Source organism: Dromiciops gliroides, chromosome 4, assembly GCF_019393635.1.
Source record: "Dromiciops gliroides isolate mDroGli1 chromosome 4, mDroGli1.pri, whole genome shotgun sequence".
Classification (NCBI taxonomy): Eukaryota; Metazoa; Chordata; class Mammalia; order Microbiotheria; family Microbiotheriidae; genus Dromiciops; species Dromiciops gliroides.
Window position 1 is genome coordinate 474111399 of NC_057864.1, and position 26066 is coordinate 474137464.

Here is a 26066-nt window from a genome sequence, read left to right on the forward strand (position 1 = left end):
TTTGTCAATGATTTGGATGAAAGCATATTAAATTTGAGAATAACGCAGAGCTGGAAAGGATTGGTAAGATGTTGGATGGAAGACTTGGATCAATCTGTAAAGATTTGGACAGCTTGTAATAAGCAGTCAAATACTGTAAGATAAAATGTCCTCATAGGGATAGAAGTACCACTTTAAGTTCATTTAGAATCAACTGTGCCAAGAGAGAATAGGGGAGTTGTCCTAGACAACAAAGTGGTGGGGGCCTTCCTCATGATCTCTTGTCAATGCCCTCTCCCTTTTCTCAGCCTACTTCTCTATACCTCCTTTCTGCAAAATATAGCTCAAATACTCCTTCTGACATGAAGCCTTTCCCAGTGTCTCCATGTCCTGCTGCTGGGGCCCTCCCTCCCTAAAGACCTTGTATGTGTTTGTATTTATTCTACTTATATTGATTCAGCAGATACTTGCCTATGTACTTATCTCCCCAGTTAGAATGTGAGCCCATTTGAGAGTTAGGATTGCTTCATTCTTTGCATGTGAATGTTTGTGTCCCCATTATCCACCCCAGTACCTAAAGTATAGCAAAGGTTTGAGAGATGCTTATTGGTTTAACGGATCTCTTGGACTAGGCCTCTCATACCAATTTGGAGAGAACTTTCTTTGATGACCAGTGACTAGCATAATGTTTTAATGTTTGCAAAACACTTTATTGTGACAGTACATCAATCAACAATCATTTAGTTAGTGCCTACTCAATGCCAGGCACTGTGCTAAGCACACACACACACACACACACACACACACACAGGCAAAAAGTCCCTGACTTTAAAGAGGTCTAATGGAAGAGACAATATACAAATAGCTGTACAAACAAGATATAGACAGGAAAAATGGAAATGATCAACAAAGTGAAGGCACTAGCAATATGAAGGTTGGGAAAGGCTTCTTGCAGAAGGTAAGGTTTTAGCTTGGACTGATCTCTTAGACTTAAAGGAAACCTGGAGATGGAAATAAGGAAGGAGAGAGCTCCAGGCATGGGGTGGGGGACAGCCAGCCTACTGAGGGTCAGGAGATCAAGTGTCTCCTTCAAGGAACAGCAAAGAGACCAGTGTCCTTGAATTGCATGGGGGTGGGTTGTCGCTGTTTTTCCTTCATTTTCAAAGAGAACCAAATGATGTCCCCAATGACTTGTGTGAGAATTAGATTTAAGCGAGGAAGTTGCAGTGTTACCAGCCACACTCTCTCTCCTCCAGGGTCATCAAAGTCCAGTGGCAAGACAAAAGTCCTGTCGATTGAGTAAGGTACAAGAAGACTGCAGAGGTAGGAGGAAGCCAAGTTAGGAAGGACTTTGAACATCAAAGATTTTAGATTTGTTTTGTGTTTGCGTGCTTGATAGGGAGCCACTCTGATTTATTGAATAGAAGGATCACACAGACTTGTACTTTAGGAAATTCACCTTGCCAGCTGAGTGGAGGGTAGACTGGAGTGGGGAGAGACTTGGGGCAAGGAGACTGAGCAGCAGGATGTCATAATAGTCTAGTTATGAAATGATAAGAGGCTGCCCCAGTGTGGTAGAAGTGTCACAGGAGAAAAGGTGGCAGATATAAGAAATGCTATAAAGATAAAATCAGGAGGAGCTGGCAACAGAATCAGGTGGGAGAGAGAGGGCTGGTGAGAGAGTGAAGCATTGAGGGTGACACCCAGGTTGCAAGCCTGAGTGACTAGAAGGAAGTCATTATCCTCAAATGTAAGAGCAAAGTCTGGAAGAGGGGAGGGCTTGGGGGCTTGAGGGAAAAGATACTGTGTTCTCTTGTTTAAGCCACATAAGAACTCTGAGAGGTAGGTGCTATTATGCCTGTTTCACAGATGAGAACATTGAGGCTAAGAAAGCTTAAGGAACTGCTCGAGGTCATCACCGGAGAATAAGCGTCTGAGGCAAAATTTCAGCATTCTTACCTTCCCATTGCCCCTTTAGGCAACCCGCAAGTTTTACTCTTCAATAGCTGTGGTGTCCCATGATTCACAGCCTTATAGAACCACCAGAGTAACATCAGCAATAATGACATGACAATTGGCATCATTGTGCAGTTTCCCAAAGGCAAACCGGCCTGTTCTTCTCTTTAATTCTGGGCCTGCCTACCTCATTTACCAATATTACTGTTTTTCTAATATAGACAGATAGATAAATAGATGAAGATATATGTATATACAAACCTATGTGTATATACATATATGTGTGGATATATACACATCTATATCTACACACACACATACATACACATACATGTATGTAGACCTATACATACCAACCTCTGGACCATCCATCCAACTACACATCACAGCATAGAAAATGGGATCACAGATTAAAGTAAGAAAGTACCTCAGAGACCCCTGAGTCCAATCCCCTCATTTCCCAGAGGAGGAAACTGAGACCCATGGAGGTCTATCACCGAGTCATATAACTAATGTCTGGACTCAAGTTCAAAAACAGCTGTTCCTGACTCAAAGGATAAGAAAAGAAAATAGGCATTTATTAAAAAACTACTATATTCTAGGCACTGTTCTAAGCACTTTAAAAATACCATCTGATTTGATCCTCACAACAACGATGGGAGGAAGGTACTATTATTATCCCAGTTTTACAGTCATGGAAACTGGGTCAGAGGGGAAGTGACTTGCCCAAGGTCACACAGCAAGTACGTGTCTGAGGCTGGATTTGAACTGAAGTCTTCCTGAATCCAGACCCAGCACTTTATGTACTATACCAGCTTGTGCCTAGTGTCTCCCTCCCACTTATATGGAAGTCTATACCTCATTATGCTCTGGACAACCCTACTTGTAGTTAACTGCCACCTGTTTCCGTCTTTCCCCCTTATTTGCAGCACCTAAGACATAGTGGGTGCTTAATAAATGCTGACTGATTAATTGATTGATTTGTTACTCAGTACTGATTGGGAAACTGATGATGGTGGTGGTGGTGATGGTGATTATTATTTTGTGGGTAGGAACTTGGAGATTTCCTTGGAGTTTTCAAAGCTCTGAAAATGGTTCATGGCTTCAAGCCCAAGACAAAAAAGATTTGAAGCCAACTACTTTCTGACAGCCAAAGAGATCTCCCTTGGCCCTCATGATGAGAAATCAGCAAATAGGCCTGAGGGAAACAAAGCAACTGACCTCGAAACAATAGCCTCAGCTTTTCCTTTTCCTCATCACAGCCTGTTAGAGCTGGAGATAATATGACGGATGACTCCAGGAGGAGCTATGTGGTATATTGGAAAGAGAAATGGACTTGGAATCTAAGGACCTGAGTTCAAATTCTAGTTCAGTGACTCACTACTGTATGACCCTGGGCAAGTCATTTCCCTCTCAAGTCCTCTGTTTTCTCCTCTTCAAAATGAGAGGGTTAGAGTTGATGACCAGCAAGAGAACTTAATGATCAGTGAGTTGAACCCCCTTGTTTTACAGATGGGGAAACTGAGGTCTAGAGAAGAAAAGAGATTTACTCAAAGCCATATAGTAGTAAGTTGTAAAGCCAAGATTTAGGATCATAGCTAGGGAGCTGGAAGGGACCAGAGATGCCATCTAATTCAACCATTCCATTTTACAGATGAGAACAACTGAGTTTTGAGTTTGTGTCCTGCCAAGAGTCACATAGCCAGTAATTGCCAGACAAAGAATTTCTTCTTGGGAATGGAACCATCCAGACAAAGGGCATGCTGGGTTTTAGGACTCACAAGATAACTCCAGATGCCTCTGTTTGTTTGGGTGGAGCCCATTGGAAGGGAGGAGAAATTCTCCGTGGGAGGGCATCCATACTAGGAAACCCTTCCTGGTCACCACAAGGCTAACTCTCCCACCAGGACAGCCAGATTCTTCTACATTAAATAATTGTTCTCTTTTGAAAGCCGACTTCTCCTTGAAGGGAAAACACAGAGAGCTGGTGTGTAGAATAAAGAACACTGGCCTTGGAGTCTGTACTGGAATTCTGCCTCCAATGTTAACTGTCTCCAATGTAAACAAAGGGCAAGTCATGAATGACTCAGACTTAGTTTTCTCATCTGCACAATGGAGATCATAATACCTATGAAGCTTACTTCCTAGGTTGTGAGGTGCAGATGAAATGCTTCTCAGATCTAGTGTTACAGAAATGCCAGTCGTTTTTATCTCTGAGTAAATGTCAGCCTCACTGAGCCTCAGTTTCTCTACCTGTACAATGAATAAAATAATGCTTTATCATCTCCCATGCAGAACTTTCATAAAATAATTTTATAAACATTAAAGCCCTATAAAAAGGAAAACATCATCATCTCATTTTTTTCCTCTTGTTTGATGGAATTCAGACAGAAATGGTTAGCAAGTTGCTATCCTGCTATTGTTCTTCTACCAATCAACCAGCAACTAAATGTCCCCTATGGGTCAGGCATTATGCTAGTCATAGTGGACTCAAAGACAAAAGGGCAACAGTCCTTGACCTCAAAGAGTTTAAATTCCAATGAGAGAGACAACACAGAAACATGTAAGAAAGACAAGTAAGTGTTGGGAGGTGGGACCTTGAGAGCTGGGGTGATCAGGAACAACCTCTTATTGAAGGAGATGCTTGAATTTATTCTTTTTATTTGTTTGTTTGTTTGGGGTGATGTAATTGAGGTTAAGTGACTTGCCCAAGGTCACCCAGCTAGTTAAGTGTCAAGTGTCTGAGTCTGGATTTAAACTCAGGTCCTCCTGAATCCAGGGCTGGTGCTCTATCCACTGTGCCACCTTGCTGCCCCTCTTGAATTTATTCTTGAAGGAAACAAGGGATTCTTAGGGATGGAGTAAGGAGAGAGAACATTCCAGGAATGGGTTGTAGCCAGTGAAAAGGCAGGTCCGTAGAGTCATGTGTGAGTGACAAGTATGCCGATAAGATGAACCATAGAGCGCAATGGCTGGATTGATGTGTAAGAAAACTGGAAAGCCAAAAGAGGGCACTCATGAAAAGACTTAAGTGATAAACAAAGGACTTCATATTTGATCCTGGAAGTAATAGGGAGCCAATGTAGTTTATTAAGCAGAAAGTTAACATGATTAGAGGAAAAATTCTTTAGTAGCTGTGTAAAGACTCAAAGGCATAAAAATGAATGAATGAATGAATGAATGAATGGGTGGATGGATGGATGTTTTTAAAAAAACCTGATTTTCTAGGACTACATGAATATCTAAAAGAAATAAAGCAAAGGGAAAAACCCTGAAAGTTCTAAATATATGAATTGAAAGAAAAATTAAGAAGCCAAAAGCAGAAAGTGAAAAACCCTACACAAGCAATGGACTCTTTGAAAACTAGAATAGACCAAGTAGAAACCAATGACTCCATGAGACAAGAAGAAATGTTGGAACAAATCCAGAAGATTGAAAAAAAATAGAAGAAAATATGAAGTATTTGTTATCAAAAATAACTGACCTGGACAACAGATCAAGGAGAGATAATGTTAGAATCATCAGACTCCTTGAAAACCATTATTTTCTTTAAAAACCTGCATACTATATTTTTGTTGTCAATTAGTCATGTCCAACTCTTTGTGACCTCATTAGGAATTTTCTTGGCAAAGTACTGGAGTGGTTTGTCATTTCCTTCTCCATCTCATTTTACAGATGAGGACACTAAGGCAAAGAGGGTTAAGTGACTTGCCCAAGGTCACAAGGTCACGTAGCTAGTGTCTGAGGGTGAATTTAAACTCAGGTTCTCCTGACTCCAGGGTTAGCACACTATCCATTGTACCACTTCGTTGTCTCTATACTATACATACATACATACATACATACATACATACATATATGTATGTATATATTGCGGGACTATGAAGGTTAAGTGACTTGCCCAAGGTCACACAGATAGCAAGTGTCAAGTGTCTGAGGCCAGATTTGAACTCAGGTCTTCCTGAATCCAGGGCCAGTGCTTTATCCACTGTGCCACCTAGCTGTCCCCTCTATACTATATTTTAAGAAATTACAAATAAACATTTTCTAAGTCTATTAGAACCAAGGGATAAATTGAAAATAGAATCTACCAGAAACTGGCCGATTCTGTGTTTTGTTTTGTGCTTGTATTTGTTATTAACACCTTGGTGGGAGACTCTGAATCCTCTGATGGCTGTTTTAAGTTGTGATAGCCAACTGAGAATGGGTTTTGATAATGAAGAGATGGGGAAGGGTAGCCTCTGAGCAAGGGAAACAGGGCTACATCAGAAAGAAAGAGTCATTCATCCAACCAGAAGAATGGATGTTGGGAAAGGGCTGGCATGAGGGATACTTGCTGAATTTGGGGGATTTAGGAAGAAACAATCTCCTTTGTTAATGGTTTTCTAAGGAACTTTTCTTTTTTTGTTTTGTTTTGGTTTTTGGTTTTTGCAGGCAATGGGGGTTAAGTGACTTGCCCAGGGTCACACAGCTAGTAAGTGTCAAGTGTCCGAGGCCGGATTTGAACTCAGGTACTCCTGAATCCAGGGCTGGTGCTTTAACCACTGCGCCATCTAGCTGCCCTCTAAGGAACTTTTCAAGGTGATCAATAATTGTCTAGCCACAGACAGACTCTCTTTGCCTTTCCTTTCCAGTTCTTCTTGGGAAACAGGCCAAGAAAGGCATTGTGATACAGTAGAGAGGGCATGACCCTAACATCAGAAGACTTGGATTCAGATTCTTACTACCTATGTGACCGTAGCCAAATCAGGTAACATTTTGGGGCCTCAGTTTCCTCATCTGAAAAATGAGAGGATTGGACTGAATGGTCACTGAGGTGCCTTCTGACATTAAATCATTGATCCAGGGATTCCTTGGACATTGAATTCATCCCTCTCTAGAAGCCGCAGGGGCTGATTTCCCTCAATAGAGGCCACAGCTTTCCTCATTGCCCTTTTGGCCAAGAGGAAAGTCACTGACTTGGGAATTGGAACTGCATATACAGGCAGAGAAGCCTTAACTGAATTTGCAAGAGTTCTTGCATGATAATGCTTCCATGACTCCCTCATCAATCAGACCCAGGGAATATTTCTAATGGTGCATAAGCAGAAAATATGAAAATGAATGCTTGTAGGGATCTTATTTAATTTTGCTGTAAAGCGATTTCCCTGCCATTTATGTTCAGTTTGTTTTGTGGGGGCAGGGTGGTTCTTCCCCACTTTTCTCTACCTCTGGTTCCCTCCCATCCCTTGGATTTCAGAGTGGCCAGTTATCTGGGCATTCATCTCCACAATGACCTTCTTTTCTTGGAGCCCTTGCCCTTCTGTTTGTAATAAAAGGTCGTAAACTTGTCTGGCCCATCAAAACCATTACCCAGCAATCCGGCTAAAAAAGATGGAGATTATTAACCTCTGGATAAACAGGCAGGAGGAGAAGATGGATTGGGAGGGATAAGGCTCATGTTTACACACATTTATCTTTGGTAATTAGCCATCTGGGGGGAAACTGCAGATCCGGGAGAGGGAAATTGATTTATCTTCAAATAATAAGTTTTGCTTTGCAAGGGCTAAAAGTAAAGCATCTCCAGTGGTAATTGTCTGCATCACTTGCAGCTTTAAGAAAGAAAGGGGCAATTACAGGGCTTTATGTGGGTGGAAGGGAAGGGGGCCTGAGCAGCCTCACCTAAGAAACAATTCTTTTTCATAGACACCTTCAGAGAGCTGAAGGCAGTTGGCCTTAAAAGAAGATGGCCCCAGTGGCCACCTTGGCCTCCATGGGCCCCTGGAATCCTTGAGTAGTAAATCTAGATTAATGTGTGTGACTCTGCAGAGGAAAGAGCAAGGAAAACAGGTTTGGTGATATAGCATACCTGATCCTTCCCCATTTACGCTGAGTTTCTAAGTCAAGGGTTCTTAACTTTTTGTATCATGGACCCTTTTGGTGTTCTGTTCAAGACTATGGAAGATACCTTTTCTTTTTCTTTCTTTCTTTTTTTTTTGCAGGGCAATAGGGGTTAAGTGACTTGCCCAGGGTCACACAGGGAGTAAGTGTCAAGTGTCTGAGGCTGGATTTGAACTCAGATCCTCCTGAATCCAGGGCTGGTGCTTTATCCACTGTGATACCTAGCTGCCCCGAAGATATTTTTTCTTAATAAAGTTTATTATCTTATTTGATCATCAAAACAGTCTTAGGAGGTAAATGTTGTTATTATCCCCACTTTACAATTGAGGAAACTGAGGCAGACTGAGGTTAAGTAACTCGTTTGTGGTCCCACACCTAGTAAACTGGATGGATGGTTATTTATTCATGTACAATGAAACTCGGGCTTCTTAAAGTTGGAAGGACATCAAGGACAGTAAAATTAAAATTCTGCTAAACTTTGCTATGGGACAGCTAGGTGGCACAGTGGATAAAGCACTGGCCCTGGAATCCGGAGGACCTGAGTTCAAATCTGGCCTCAGACACTTAACACTATTTGTGTGACCCTGGGCAAGTCGCTTAATCCTCATTGCCCCTCGAAAAAAGATAATAAAATAAAAAATAAACTTTGCTATGAAGGGAAAAAATATTTTCCTGAGCAAGACAATATAAAGAATAGAAGACTGAAAATGAGGTGTGGGAAGGAAGTAATTTTGACTGCTAAAAATCTCTTTTTCATTCTGGTTAATACCAAAACTGTTGTCCAAAGAAATCCAAATGAGTCTATATGATCTGGACATCTTTATCATTCTGTAACATAGCCACCCAAATTTGGGGGGATTGTTTCCTTCCAATGGGCCTATAAGTTATGTCTCCACTGAACAAATGATGAATGTTAACAAATACTAACAAACATATATATATATATATATATGCTGAGAAGGATATTTGTTCCCAAATCACAGAAATTCCTTAATAGTTTTGGAATATTGGATCATGGCCTCATTATATGCCTCTCATCATGAAAAGGTTGAGAAATTTTTCTAAGAGCTTAAATGTGCTTCAATGGGCTGGGAACTCACCTGATTTTAAACCTCATTGAAAGTCTTTATACAGATCAAAAATGTTGTTTCATGATGAAGAATTAGCGAATATGTATCAACATCACATAAACTCAAGGCCAAATCATGTAAAACAAATAATTACAGCAAAAGGATGGCATATCTGCAATGCTAAAGCTTTTGTTTTAACATGTAAAAGTTGTTTGGGGTTTATTGTCCCAGAAAGACAAAGACTTTTCTCTTATTACCAAGTCAACAAATATCTAGCACCTCTGGATCCCAATGCAAAGACTCACCAATGACCACCATCTTGTCTTCTTCCTCTTCTCTTTCCTAGAAGTTCTCACACCTGATGGCTTCTGTGGTTCTACTCTATCATTCTTGGACAGACAAATTGCTTCTTCCTCCTCAGAGCATCTTCCCTTTCCACTTTAGAGTCTCAAATATGTTTTTAAGTACTAAGTTTGCAGATAACTATTCTTTTACATTGTCTATCATCTTTATGGTAAGGAGGTAAAGTCTCCCCTCTTCCACCTCATCCAGTTTTCAAAGTATAGAGAGTCAAGAGAAATTCTATTTCAGATTCTGCTAATCAATCAGTCCATAAACACTAATTAATCACCTACTATTCTCTGGGCAGTCTGCTAGACTTTAAGGATACAATTTTAAAGAATAAAACAATCCTTATTCACAAGGAGCCAACATTAAAAAGTAAACATACAGAAACATATATTCTCCTCTTAATGTTAAAATAATAGGATCATAGAATTAGAGTGTCATTGTTGCAGTTGTTAAGTTGCTTTAATTGTATCAGACCCTTTGTGACCCCATTTGGGATTTTCTTGACAAAGGTACTAGAGTGATTTGGCATTTCCTTCTCCAGCTCATTTTACAAATGAGGAAACTGAGACAAACAAGGTTAAGTGATTTGTTCAGGGTCTCACAGCTAGGAGGCCAGCTTTGAACTCAGAAAGATAAGTCTTCCTGATTCAAGGCCGAAACTCTATTCACTGTGTCACCTAAATATTCCAGATTTATAGTAGGAAAGAATATATTCATTTTTAATGTAAATTATGATTGATATATATACATATATAGGCCTTCCTATCTACCTATATCTAAATTTATAGATATCTAGATATCTAAAGAGAGATCTAACTATATCTCTATATAGGTAGCTATCTAGATATAGAAGTATAGACAGAATTAAATATATAAATGTATAAATCTTGATCCTTGACCATAAAAATCTATAGATATTTAGAGAAAGATCTATAGATTTATATCTTTATGTACTTGTATAGTTATAGATGTATCTAGATAGCTATATAGATACAGATATAGAAAGATTGATTGATTGATTGATTGATTGATTGATAGATAATTATGTGTGTGTATATAGTTAAAATTCCCCTGAGAATTTCTGAGTATTTACTACCTAGCGATGTGATCTTGTGCTTTTCTAATTTCTCTGGCACTCAGTTTCTTTATCTGTCAAATGGAGTAATAACACATCCTAAAGTCACAGAAGTATTGTGAGAATCAAGAGAAATTAGAAATACAAAGGACTTTGAAAACCACAAAGCCTTATTCAAATGTCAATTACGCCAGCTATTGTTAGGATTGTCATTATTACTATCTGAAAAAAAATCAGAGGTTTGGATGGGAAGCTCTTTCTCTAAGGCCTTTTTTTGGGGGTTTATTTTCCAATTCTGACATTCTCTGATTTGTGTGACAAAGGAAAATGAGATTGTATGTGGAGAAAGAAGCACTCTGGTGATTTCCTGCCGACATCCATCTGTGCCAGCTGAGCATTTTTTCTTTACTTTTTTCATTAAATCTTTCACATCAATAATGCTGGTTCCTTAGGTCCTCTTCCAAACACTACTTTTCTCTATAACAAATGTGAATTTGTCACTGTGCATTTCTGGGTGCTGGCACCTTTTGTCTCTGCCTCTGCAGATTGGCTCAGGCTGTTCCCCAAGCCTGAAACTGTCTTGCTCTCCAAGGAAGGTCAATTGAAGTATCCTCCTCTAGAAAGCCTTCTGTGACCAATCCAGCCCAATGTGCTCTCTCCTTCCTTAGACTCTTATAGAATCTCTACTTTCTTTACCAGTAATTAAGTATTCATCAAGTGTGACTGCACAACTTTAGTGATTTTTTTTAGGTCCCCACTTTGATTGTAAGCCCCTTGAGGGCAGGGTTTATAAAATCATCCATACCCACTTTTCAAAGATCCTAGATATACAAAGACAGTTAGGTACTCCCTTTCATTGCATCGTTGATTAGATTGGGAAGGGACCTTGGAGACTTGTTGGGTATGTTTAGAGTGGGGATTTCTATCATGAGTGGTTTGGACTAGAGGACAACTTAGCTTCCTTCCAAATCTCAAATTCTAAGACTATCATCAAGTTCAATGCTTTCACCTTACGGAGGAGATAACCAAACCCCAGAGAAGGGATGAGATTCCTGAGATCACACAACAAGTTAGAGTCAGACTCCTACTCAACTGTTCTTTCTATTTCAACCTACCATTTCTCTTCCCTGCACCTTGCTTTTCTTTACGCTTGGTGAGCTAACATACAAAACAGCCTCTTTCCCCTTGTCTTCCATGATTCACACCTCATATAAGCATAGGATTATACAATCACAGATTCATAACCAAAAAGATACATTGGAAGCAAACTAGCACCATGTTCTTCTGTAGATGAAGAGATTGCATCTTAGAGAGGTGAAGTAATTTAGCCATGGTTTTACAGCTACTAAGTGGCAAGGTCAGGATCTGAATCTAGGTTCTCTCACTTCCAAGATACCATACCATGGAATCTCTCTCTCCATGTGTAAAACAAGGGGATCTCTAAGGTGCCTTCTCATTCTAAATCTAGTGACTAGAACTCTAGACTTTAGCCATATAATAAGAAGACAGGACTCGCTGGAAAAGATCCTGATATTGGGAATGACTTGAAGGCAAAAGGAAAAGGGGATGGCAGAGGATGAGTTGGATAGATGGTGTAATGGAAACAATGAACATGGAGTGACGTCAGGAGGTAGTGGGAGGATAGAAGGGCCTGGCATGCTATTGTCCATGGGGTCACAAAGAATTAGTCAAGACTGAATAATAATAACAAAGAACTCTAAGCTTGGACTCAGGAAGACCTAGGTTCAACTCCATACTCAGACACTTACTATGTGATTCTGGGCAAAACAAAACCTTTCTGAGCCTCTGTTTCCTTATCTATAAAATGAAGAAAACAAGCTCTACAATCTCTTCCAGCTCCAAATCAAGAAAAATAAAAGCCAGACATTTAGAAGTGATATCAAACCTGGTAAAGAACTAATGTCTTATCTAAATGTTCCCAGAGTTCCCTTCATAGCCTCCACAACAATTTCCGTCTGGTTAACCTGCATTCCTTCATGCACCAGCATTTGAAATAGACATAAATTATTTCCAACTGTTGCTCCTTTTCTATTCTTTTAATAACAAGCCCTGAAGTATGCATTCAGTGCTATTTTCATTGCAAATGCACGATATTTCAGTGACATTAGGGATTAAATGGACTTTGAGGGGGAGGGGTAACACGGGAATTTAGCTAGTATGTATAATACCAGTTTGGTAAAAAGAAAGACATTTTGAATTATGGAGGAAGTCACGATACTTTACTTACTGGGTGCCCTTGGAGACCTCAGCGGGTATTTGTTTTTGTTTTTGATCCAGGTAAGAATACTGGGAAAGAGGAGGAAGGTATAACAAGTGACAAAGTAAATGATGATCCAATGAGCTTGGGAGAGAAGAGAGGGAAGTAATGAGCCCTAGTCCAATAGGGAAAGTGCTAAAATGATGTCACCATGGGTCAGGAGAATCCTAGAATAATCTCTCTTGCTTCTGTCTCTGTAACTTCAGTGTCTGGAACACAAGAGAACAGTCAACAGTCAACAAGTATTTATAAGGAGACAACTATTCAGTTAAGTAAGTGATTAACAAATACTTGATTGGTAGGTCCCCATAACACTCATGCCATCTGGGACTGCACTGCTGCTCGGACATTATTTTATTCATCTCCTGCTGATTCCTTCATTGCATTTTATATTCTACATATTCACTGCCTTTAACCTAAGGATGATATGATCACAGATTTAGAGTAGGAAGGGCCTCAGAGGATATCAAGTTCAATCTCCTCTTTCACAGAGGACAAAAGTGTGACCCAAAGAGAAAAAGTGATTTGTCTGAAGTCACACGGGATGCAAGTGGCAAAAGTGGAATGTGAACTTGTATCTTTGGACTCCCAAACTCCTGAACTTTCCACTGGACTATATTGTATTTCTTCTCTCCTCAAGCTCACAGCTCTATTGCTGCTGCACTCATTTGTATCAAATACTATCACCTATCACTTTATAGAGAACACCAAGGCCACTTGGCATGAGCTTCTCCAACTTGCCTATGTCAATCCTCAAATTTAATCTCTATTTTCACTTGGTCCATAATCTTTTGCTCTTCATCTCACCACCATTTCAAGACTTTAAGGTAGATAGATACGCAGATACACAGACACCTGTGCTTCCTTTGATCCTATCCCATTAACCTCCTCTAGGACTTAGCTCCATCAATAATCCCATCTCTTTCTAGCATCTTCAATTTCTTTCATTCCACATGTTCAGACTTTCCCTACCCCAAAAAGAAAAGAAAATTGTCTTTGGTATTTTTTAAGTTACCAAACTATCATTCCACCCCATTCTGTCCTTTTATTATGCTGGAATACGCAAATGTATTTTTATTTCATTTGGGAATTCATTATAAAGATGCTGGCTGAACAGAACTCATCCTTGTCTGTTCATCTTATGTAACTCTCATCCAAATCATCTCAAAATTTCACAAAAGGAAGTACACCCCAGCTGCTAAAAGTCTTTCTCAACTTCTCCCAACTTTGGGAAGGTACTAATGAAGAACTCTGGCTGTGCACCTGTCACCTCTCTCTGTTGACACATGGCTAACCCATTTTACCTCTAAAATGAATATAATCATAGCCTCTACTTCCTGGGAATGTCGTGAAGATAAAATAAGATAACAGATATAAAGCATTATACAGACCTTCAAACACTATGGTAAAGTTAGCTATCATCATCTTCATTTATTATCCTCTTCCTGCCATAGGGTCCTTCAATGATTCCCTTTACTTCTATTCTTCTTTGGAGTTCCCCAATGGTTATGTGTTGCACCTTATTCGTACCTGGCATATGCCTCTACATTGCTCTCAGTGAGATACTCATTTTTAGATCTGCAGAGGCAGTGATGTTCCACAGATCATTGCCATATAGCAACAGTTTTGATATTTTAATACTGGAAACATGGCTCTTTGCATTCAGTGGAAGCTTAGGGCTATCAAAATAGATTTGCAATTTCCCAAAAGTAATCCAACCAACTCTCCTGCTGAATTCTGGGACCCTCTCCTTGTCTATCTGTCCTATATATACACATGCATACATACATATACATACATATAGATGGACAAATTCTACATGGTATCCATCCAAATGGAATAAAAATCTGGGTAATTCTTCATCCACTTGGTTTTTCTTATGTGAATGGATAGTCAGAATTCCTTAAGGTGATCACAGATCCCTTCCAAGATGCTCTAAAGGATTCAGAGGCTTGATACAATCATCATGGTATCATTTTCAAGTAGGAACACCTACAGAATTTCATCATCTACAGGGAATTCCTCCTCAATCTGGACTCCACAAAGCATCTCCTCCATCAGAGCATCAAATCCTTTTATCTTGCTACCTAGTTTTAGAGAATCATTTCTGAACTCTTAGAAAGAGTTGTCTATATTCAATGCCTCCACTTTCTTACCACCCATTATACTCCTTGACTCTTTTCAAACAGGTTTATGATCCTCAAATAATCAAATTATTTATTAAGTACCTATTAAATGTCAACCAGTACTCTAAGCAACCGTTGCTGCCTAGATTGTCTTCCCTTGGAGTTCTCTACAACAATAAAACTAGATAATTCAGTTTTATTTTTATATCATAGAGGTTTAGACCATCTATAAACATTTACTTACCAGTTAGGTCTAAGAATACAAGTTCCTTATTCAATGATCAGAGTGAATTGACTAGAAAAGCAACTGAATTGTATCGGTCTTGACATTCTCACTACAAATGAATCCAGAAGACAAAAGGAAGCTACTGTTAAATGGAAGCATATATCATGTGTTTTCCTGAAAATAGAAAACAAAGGAGCTGGCAACATTTGTCTTGTCATGTATCCAATGGCAATAAAAGGCATGCAGAGGCATTAGGTAGCATAGTGGATAGAGCACCTTCCTTGAAGTCAGAAAGACTTGAGTTTGAATCCTATCTAAAGCATTTACTAACTGGGTAACCTAGGTCAAGTCATTTGACTTCTCTCTGCCTCAGTTTCCCCATCTGTAAATCATAGGTAATATACGTATGTATGTATATATGTATATGTGTGTATGTGTTTGTGTGTGTGATATAATCTTCCTCAGAGGGTTGTTATAAATATCAAATGAAATAATTGCTTTTCAAACCTTAAAGCCCTACATTATTATTTTTATTATACCAGGAAACTCATCTTAAATTATAATGCTTTCAATAAACATTTGAAAACAACCAAACAAAAAAAATACCCCCACAAAAAACAATTGTAGCTTATATCCTGACATCTGTTTCAGGAAGCAGAATCATTTTCCCCAAGAATTCAATAAGATCTTCCAAATAAAGTCAATATACACTTTAATACTCTGTGACTTTAACAGAAAGGTAAGCCTAGGGGAGGATGGTAAAAACTATTCTGGAAACTTGACTCAATATGAAGAAATGAGAAAAGCTAAAGGCTTGTAGAATGAACAGACATCTCATTCTTATTCATTGGGACTACTTTTTCCCCCCATTCCACGGCTTAACACAGTGCCTGGTACATAGTAGGCACTTAAAATAGTTGTTGACTTGAAAGCAATGGGTCACTTTTATGTGCCATGCTGTTTACATGTGACATGGGTTTTTTTTGTTTGTTTGTTTGTTTGGTGGGACAATGCCCAGGGTCACACAGCTAGTAAGTATCAAGTGTCAGAGGCTGAATTTGAACTCATGTCCTCCTGAATCCAGGGCCAGTGCTTTATCCACTGCACCACCTAGCTGCCCCAGCCATGCTGTTTAAAAGAAAGCCCATAAGGGAAGGCCACTTGGAGCAACTGGAGACACCCAAGAGAGTAGGGAGTCAGGAACAATTTGGGGAGGGTATTATGGGAGCCCTTCAACCCCCTCCGATGTGGTATAGACCAGATACTACTGAAGCAAGTCTATTTACAAATCTCCTCCCCTTGGAGCATAAAACATAAAAACAGTCAGGTTGGCAATGAGCTCAGAAGAGATAGAACAAGGAGACAGTCACCAAGGTGATCTGTTCCTTGCCATATATTCTAATCCATATTTCCTAATAAATCTATTTTTATTCTACCAAAGAGAGAGAGAGAGAGAGAGAGAGAGAGAGAGAGATGGGACCATAAATGATGCTACAATGCTATCAGGCATGATGGTCTTTAGGCTATGAATAGAGTAGAGAGCCCATGGTGATGATGACATTGGCTGCTCCTAGTACTTACTGAATGGGCAAACCAAGCTCTTCCTTGGATTAATGAGTCCAAGCTTACAAAAAGCCCAAAGAGTTCTAGGGGCAGGACAATCTTACTTGCCTTTGAGATCCTGATGGCCTGAGCATCCAAGCTGCTCAAGGTTGTTGCTTCTTTTAATGGAAAGCAGTAACCCCACAAAGTGAGTCTGATTCATTTTCCATTCCTTGAGTCACAGTCAAGGAGGCCATAAACAGCCAGGAAAATGGAAGGGGTTTTTTGAGCTTAGAATAGAATATTCTTTATATGAGCAGCTCCAGAAAAGGAGCAGAGAAGAAAAGAAGGTGGTGATTGCCAGGTAGCAGGAGGTGGGAAGGGACACATGCACAAAGATCAATACTTTCCTGGAAAAAGAAAGACTAAGTTAGAAAATCGGGGCAGCTAGATGGCGCAGTGGATAGAGCACCGGCCCTGGAGTCAGGAGTACCTGAGTTCGAATCCGGCATCAGACACTTAACACTTACTAGCTGTGTGGCCCTGGGCAAGTCACTTAACCCCAATTGCCTCACTAAAAAAAAAAAAAAAAAAAAAGAAAGAAAATCCATGTTTTTCTGGATTACCAAAGGAACTAATTTCCAAATCAGTCATCTCTGTATAGTCATATCATTGACTGATTTAGGACAAAGATCAAAATCAACATCGAATTAGAAGGAAAAAATAAAAAATGAGATGCTATGGCATGTAATTAAAACCTGATCTATTTTTAAAAGTTATTGATGCTGAAAAATGGAAAGTAGATTCAATTGAGCTTATTATTTTTCACCACGTATAACAAAATGCCACATTAGAAGGTCTCATCTAACTTGGTATTTCATATGCATTTTTTAAAAAATTCTACATGATTCCCTAAAAGATGTGACTATTTTTTTTTCTGTTTTTTTTGGTTTTTTTGTTTGTTTGTTTGTTTTGCGGGGCAATTGGGGTTAAGTGACTTGCCCAGGGTCACACAGCTAGTAAGTGTCAAGTGTCCGAGGCTGGATTTGAACTCAGGTACTCCTGAATCCAAGGCCGGTGCTTTATCCACTGCGCCACCTAGACGCCCCAAGATGTGACTATTTCAATAATTGTTCAATGATACTCTGGTTATATATATATATTTTTTTAAAAGAAAGAAAACAGGGAGATGTATGGGTGCCAAAGGTCTTTATCTGGAAAGATGTTCAGTAAAGGTAGGTAGGTGGCCCATGGATAGAGTATTGGAGTTGGAATCAGGAAGGCTCATGTTCATGAATTCAAATCTGGCTTCAGATACTTGCAGTGTGACCCTGGGTAAGTAACTTAACCCTGTTTGCCTCTGTTTCCTCATCTATAAAATGAGCTGGAGAAGGAAATGGCAAACTACTCCAATATCTCTCTTTTTTTTTTTTTTAAGTGAGGCAATTGGGGTTAAGTGACTTGCCCAGGGTCACACAGCTAGTAAGTGTTAAGTGTCTGAGGCCGGATTTGAACTCAGGTACTCCTGACTCCAGGACCGGTGCTCTATCCACTGCGCCACCTAGCTGCCCCCCAATATCTCTTAAGAAAACTCCAAATAGGGTCATGAAGAGACAGACACAAATAAATGATCACATCAAAGAAACCAAATGGAAGAATTCTCATCATTAGTGAGATTCTTCAGATATTTTTATTTGTTGGCGACATTATGTGAATTGCATCAAGCCCTGAAATGTTACAGAGCTTCCTAAATAAGATCTTTGATCACTTAAGAGTTCAACCTAACAATCTACAAAGGAAAAGCTAAGTAGATAAAGAATGTCTGTAACCCTGACTATGATATGCAATTGGGTGGAAAACCAATTGAAGAACTGCAACTGGGGCAAGGCAACTGGGGCTTAGTCACTGGAATGTGGATATTTAATGACCAGTTTTCAAAGAAAAACATTGCAAGACATACTCTCGAATTTAATTTACATTATTAACATGTTTTGCATCACTCTGTTAAGTCTAGACAATCAACAGACTAATAAATCAAGCTTCAATTTGTAGGTGGTTTGCTCATTTCTGAAATGTAAAAGCTCACACTGAGAATTTAACAATCGACTCTTGCCTGCAGTTTGGGCTATCTCCATAATACCCTTGGGCTTAGTTCCAGGGTAGGAAGTTTGCCCTAGGGAAGGAAGGGGGAAGAATTTACAGAGCATTGATAGCATTTCTCTAAGGAAAAAAATGGGGCAGAAGGAAAAAAACGGTATCTATATCTTGGTATAAGGCACAGTAGGGGCAGATCCATGTCAATAACCAATCAGTTGAGTGCTTCCTGTTGTCAAGCACTGTGCTAGATATTGTCTTGTGTGTCAAGAGAAATGTTCTCAGCACTTTAGGTGGCCCTCCTGGGATGCAAATAGTTGATCATCAGTAGTACTGCATTTGTTACAGGGCATTATGGTTGAAGAGGGACACTGATAAGCTGGAATGTCCAAGACAGGCTAACTAGTGATATGGGGGGAAATGGGGTATGGGTTTGGGTTAGGGGTTGGGGTTCTTAGGAATTCCTCTTTAAAGAATTACACCCTCTTGCACACAAAAGTAGTTAGAATAAGGTGGTAGTTTATTTAGGGGCAAGGGAAGGGAAGGGGGGAGAGAAGGGAAACCATAAAAGAAATCCTTGGACTTCTCATGGGGAGATAGGCACAAAGCATGTGGCTCTGAGGTACCAATCTCCTCGAGCAGGAGACTGGCAGGTATTTTTATAGGGGGCTGATGGGGGTGGACCATCTGCCTGTGGAAAGTTCCTTTAGTGAGGGAGGACCATCTCCTACTGGTAGTGACTAGAGGAATTGGGTGAGGGGTGGCTACGGATCTCTCTTCAGGACACAAAGGCCTCAGCTACACCCAAATTTATCTCCCCAGGGGTAAGGGAGATCAGAATGAAGGGAGGAGATCCCGAAGCTAGCACAGTCTGATTTGGTTCCTCTTATCTTTCTAGGAGTATCTGTCCTCTGGTTTAGTTTCTCAAGGAGAAGATTCCTCAATGTGTCCCAGAAAACTTCTGGGGGACTTTGGGCCTACAACACTAGGATTTGGAAGTCCCTTAAGTTGATGACTTCTGAAAATTGATTGAAGGAATTGGTTATGTCTGGCCTAAAAAGGAGGAGGCTCAGGGGTATATGATTGTTGTTTTTAAGTATTTGAAGGTCTGTCTTAAGAAAGATGGATTTTGGAGCTTCTAGGTGGTGCTGCAGTGGATAAAGCACCGGCCCTGGATTCAGGGGTATCTGAGTTCAAATGCAGCCTCGGACACTTGACATTTAATTAGCTATGTGATCCTGGGCAAGTCACTTAACCCTCATTGGAAGGAGGAGAAGGAGGAGGATTAGGAGGAGGAAGAGGAGGAGGAGGAGGAGGAGAAGAAGGAGAAGAAGAAGAAGGAGAAGAAGAAGAAGAAGAAGAAGAAGGAGAAGGAGAAGAAGAAGAAGAAGAAGAAGAAGAAGGAGGAGGAGGAGGAGGAGGAGGAGGAGGAGGAGGAGGATGGATTTGACTTTTTCTATTAGGCCCCAGGGAGTAAAAGGAAAAATAATGGGTTGTTGTTGAGTCATTGTTCAGTCATGTCTGACTCTTTGTGACCCCTTTTGTGTTTTGTTTTGCTTTGGCAAAAATACTGGAATGGTTTGCCAGTTCCTTCTCTAGCTCATTTTACAGATAAGGAAACCGAGGCAAGCAGGGTTAAGTGACTTGCCATGGGTTACACGGCTAGTGTCTGAGGCCAGATTTGAACTCAGATCTTCATGCTTCCAAGTCCAGTGTTCTAGCCACTGAGCCACAGAGCTTCCACAGAACAATGGACAGAAGACTCAAGAAAAGCTTATTGAAGTTTGATGTCTTAGAAAAGGGGACCATGATTATACTAATTAGAGAAGTCTGGGAGAGGAATGTGATGCTTCTGCAGATTGTGGGTCCCCAATTCCTTTAAGCAGGGCTTGGAAGATTCCTTTGTAGTATGGATCAGATCTGAAAACTGGTGATATTCCCTCTAACTCTCAAATTCCATGATTTTGTTCATCTGTTTCTGCACCATTGGTGGGAATATCCATATTTTAGTTCACAAATTCATCAGTGTAATTGAACAGACAATAAGCTCTTCAAGGTCAGAGCCCAAATAATCTACAATATCATGCTTGCTAGGCATATGGTGCTCAGTAGCGGACAATATATTTGGGGGAATGCAGAAGCATATCTAGAAGCTGGTGAAAAGGACAGAAGGGGGAATGGAGACTTTGCCAATGCAGGATCAGTTAAATAAACTGAAACTATTTAACTTGTAGGAATAAAGACTTGAAGAAGGGGCAGGAGGGAATGATACCTGTCTTCGGGTATGTGAAGAACTATCATGTGGAAGAGCAATTCTGTCCCAGAAGGAAAAAGTAGGAAGAATGACTGAAAAGAAAAGGAAAACCCACAAAGCAAATCTTTTTAACCAGCTGTTCAAAAGTAGAATGGGTAGCTTTAGGGGATAATGAATTCTCCTCCCCCACCCCTCCAAGAACATTTTCTTTTGTGAGGCAGTTGGGGTTAAGTGACTTGCCTAGGGTCACACAGCTAGTAAGTGTCAAGTGTCTGAGGTCGGATTTGAACTCAGGTCCTCCTGACTTCAGGACCAGTGCTCTATCTACTGTGCCACCTAACTGCCCTTCATGTACATTTTCAAGAGGAGGCTAAGTGATCATTAAATGGGGAATTTGAGAAGACACTTGGTCTAGTGCAGTTTGAATGAGATGGCCCCTGTACTCCCTTGCAACTCAAGGGTCTGTGATCAGTGAGATAAGAACATTCAAACACTGTGAATGGATGTTTCCACGCTTCCTCTCTATCCCCTCCCCAACAGTCCCTGCCATACTTTTCCAGACATCTGTCATGGATCTCTTTCCCTCATAGCACTGGATAGGGTGGATGCTTACTGCCCACCAGGTACTTGAAAAAGGCTGGTTGAATGACAGCTCTCTTGATAGATGGGTGCATCCCACACCCTTTAAGCAGGCAGCTCCTCCTTTCTTTTCACTTCAGTCCCAGGTCTTTTCATGGACCTGTCAACTCCTCAATGACAATGAAAAGTCCTAGAAATGACACATTAGTTTTATGGGAGAGCTGTATGTCACTTGGCTTGTTTCAATTACAAGACTTGGAGAGAATAGGTGATGACACACTCAGAATTCATAATCACAGTGTGGAGGTGGGTTTTTTCTTCCTTGTTTTTTTTTTTCTTTATGGAATTGAAGAATGATCTACCTGTGCTGTGTCTAGACCCATAAACTAGTTTGAAAAGATCTGGTTGAATTCAAACAACCTATTCATCAAAATGACAAGTCATTTTAAATCAACCAGGGTTTTCCTCCACAAAATCTAGTCTGTATTATGGCTACAACCTTGGTTCTACATTCTCAGCTCTTTAAAACTAGTGTTTGGTTTTCCTTTCTCTTCGGAAAGACTCAGCAAAACCTTGTCGAAAAAGCAATGGGCTTGGGATAGAAGACTTGGGTTTGTGTCTGGTTCTACAACTTACTGTTTGACCTTGGGCAAATTACTTCACCTCTGTGAGCATTGGTTCTTTCATTACTAAAATGAGAAGAGTTGGACAGCATCTCTAAGGTCCCTTTAAGCTCTAATATTCTGTGATTCTGAAAAAGCATTCAGTTTATTCAAGCCCTTACAGTAGTTTTCCACAAAATAGCATGAACTGGCTATGGTAAGTAATCTTGAAAATTCAGGGGGATTCAATAAATAAACAGTAATACCAATGATTCCGTTGATCACTCACTGTAAGACTGAGTAAAATGTTAGGACACATCTGTTACCATTGTGTTCTGAAGATAACACAGAGAAGGGTAGTGGACAACTTAATTTTGTTGTCTCAATGCCCTTTGTGTATTGGAGAAAAGATGGTCTGGCTCGTTTAAATAACAAGGGGATGATAAGAGAAATGCAAACAAAAACAACTCTTAGATTTTACCTCACACCCTGCAAATTGACAAAAATAGCCCCATAAATGGCACCCATCAAAATTAAAGGGGAAGTGAGAAAATAAGCACAATAATCTATTGTTGATGAAACTGTGAAGTGGTGCAATCATTTGGGGGAACAATCTGGAATTATGGAAATAAAGTAACTGTTAAACTGTCTATATCCTTTGAACCAGAGACTCCATTACTGGGCTTATACCTCAAGGGAACCATAAATAAGAAAAAAGTTCCTATATGCTCCAAAATATTTATAGCTTTTTGTGATAGCTAAGAATTGGAAACAAAGTAGACCCCCATGGATTGGGGCTAAACAAATTGTGGTATATGAACATAATAGAAGATTACTCTGCTATAAGAAATTATATTAAACAGAGAAATATGCAAAGATTTATATGAACTGATGAGTAAACAGAGCTAAGAAAACAATATACACAATGACTATAACAATGTAAATGGAAACAACAGCTGCACAGTTTTAAAAAAGTAAATGTAACAAAATCATAAAGATCAAGTGGGAATCTAGGAAAGAGACAGGAGAAGACACTTTGGACTGTTGTGGAGGTGGGAAGTTCACAGATGTTACACATTGTGCTTGTTTTTTTTTACTTTCTCAATATGTCAATCAGTTGTGTTGACTCTCAGGGAAGAAGACAGGAGGGACTACATATGATATTATAGTGATGTAAGAAACAGAAAAGAACAATAAAACAAGGAGATGAGATTGTACAACATAGCTACTGGACAAGCATTAGGAGGGAGGGAAGAACCCACTGAAGATGCATAGGGCTCAAGATCTTTCTATCTTGGGAAAAGTAACTCATCACCCCAAGATAGGGTTGAAGCAAGAGTGAGAAATACCAACCCCATTGTTAAAGATAGATCAGCTTTTCTGGGAAAATGAAATGTTCTCTCCAGAGCACAGAACATAAACGGAGGAGTAAATGATATGGTAATTTTTTAAAATCACATTTATATATTTCTTTATTATTACAAAGTCCTTTTTACAATACCTCAGTCAATATATAGACAAACAAGAATTGGGAGGTGTTTTCTTAGAGAAAGGGAGAAAGATAGCCCCTTCTGACAGTCTAGTAAGTCCTTGGAACTCTTTTCAGAATCATGATTTTAAATAACTGAAGGAAATGCTGAATTTCAGATAAACATTAGTGAAAATAAAAATATATTTCCCCCCATCCAAATTCATAGGTTCTCTGAAATCTAGTTATAGATCTCTTAGCAGCCATGCACCCCAGGTTAAAACCCTTAGATTGGATCACACATATAGAGCTAAAACAGACCTTTTTTCTTTTTCTTTTTTTGTAAATTGTATTTTATTTTTTCTAATTAGATGTAAAGAAAATTTTCAACATTCATTTTAATAAGATTTTGAGTTCCAATTTTTCTCCCTCCTCCCTTTTCCCCTCCCTAAAACAACAAGCAATTTGATGTAAGTTATACATGTGAAATTATGTTAATCATATTTCCACATTAGTCATCTTGTAAAAGAAGAAACAGAACAAAAAGAGAAAACCAGAAAACAAAAAAATGAAAATAATACACTTCAATCTGAATTAAAATTCCATAGTTTTTTCTCTGGATGTGGATAGCATCTTTTATCATGAGTCTTTTGGCATTGTCTTAGATCATTGTGTTGCTGAGAAGAGCTAAGTCTATCAAAGGTGATCATCACACAATGTTGCTGTTACTGTGTACAATGTTGTCCTGGTTCTGCTTACTTCACTCAACATCAGTTCATGTAAATCTTTTCAGGTTTTCTGAAATCTGCCCACTGTAACGATTGGAATGACGCCACCTGCTGGAGACTTACTGTAGAAGAGTTCCACCCATGAAGCAAAGGTCTTTGAGGGCAAGACCAGGAGTCTTTTCTTTGGCATCAGGAAGTGACGCGGGCTAGTGGGGGGAGGAGGAAGGAAGACACTGGCGCTCGCTCTCAGGCTCTTTCCTGCAGGCTCTGGTGGAGAGCGGAGCGAGAAATGTGCTCTCCCTTTAATAGATAGGAATCTAGGCCTTTTCTTCTCTCTTTACCAAACTCTTATTCTCCTTAATAAATGCTTAAAAGTCTAACTCTTGCTAAAGCTTATAATTTATTGGTGACCACTCATTAGATATTTTAGACAGTTTAGCTAGAATTTTAGCCCTTAACACCACTCATCATTGCTTATAGTATAATAGTATCCCATTACATGCATATACCATAACCTGTTCAGCCATTCTTCAATTGATTTACATTTCTTCAATTTCCAATTCTTTGCCACCACAAAAGGAGCTGCTACAAATATTTTTGTACATGTGGACCCTTTTCTCTATGATTTCTTTGGAATGCAGACCTATTAGTGGTATTGCTAGATCAAAAGGTATGCAGTCGGGGCAGCTAGATGGCACAGTGGATAGAGCACCGGCCCTGGAGTCAGGAGTACCTGAGTTCAAATCCGGCCTCAGACACTTAACACTTCCTAGCTGTGTGACCCTGGGCAAGTCACTTAACCCCAATTGCCTCACTAAAAAAACAAACAAACAAACAAACAAACAAACAAACAAACAAAAAAACAAAAGGTATGCAGTCTGATTGCCCTTTAGGCATAGTTCCAAATTATAGAGCAGACTTTAGAAGTCATCTAACCCCTCTAGAATCATAGATTCCGGCTAATAAATTCCACATTAATTTCCAGAAAATATATGATAGTTTGGTGTTGACAAGTCAGGGTGTATATAAAGAGTTTGGGGGCAATTAATCCCTAACTACAAATGCACGAAAGGTAAGTAGAACTATGTAAAATAAATGTTTGAATAAGCTGCTCTTACCACATTACAATTTAGTGAAAAGACAATGCAATTTATACTTAGGAGTTTGTTTTGCTTTTAATCCCCACTATGAGATATTAATCATCATATAAGTTGAAAGAAGAAGCGAAGGCTAAGTAGGCATTTATAAGTATATTTTTTGGATGAAAAGTACAAGTGAGTAGATTATGTCTTATGTCTTCCCTAACCCTGATTATCCAGGTCTCAAGTCAATCTAACAACTGCATTTATGCTACCTGGGGACTACATATGAAGTACTAGCATCAAGCCTGAGGGAGTTAATTCACTGACTATTTTTGTATCTCTTATCCTAATTCAGTGTTAGAAATATCACACAGGAAAAAAAGAAAAGAAAGGAAAGACCTACAGGGAAAATACCTTTCTGAGAGAAATCTCTACCTTGCATTTTTACCACCAAACATTTGTCAGACCTCATGTTACAAAGCCGTTCAGCCAGCCTAAAGCAACACATTGCCTTTGATTGGGATTTTTTGAATTTTTTTCTTTTCTTTTCCTATTCTTTTTGCTTTTTAAGTCTGAGAAACAGGGCCATGGGGAAAAACATATAATAACACTAAGTAATCTGGGTCATTGGAAAACCAGTGCCGGGGCCCTGCCTGAAATGTGAATGAGTTCATGACACTTGTTAGACCAAGTTACCAGCCTCCCCGAGAGATCATGCTACTTGCTTTAGACAGCTCACATTCAATCAGCCCACAACTGCCTCTGGGCAACTAGCA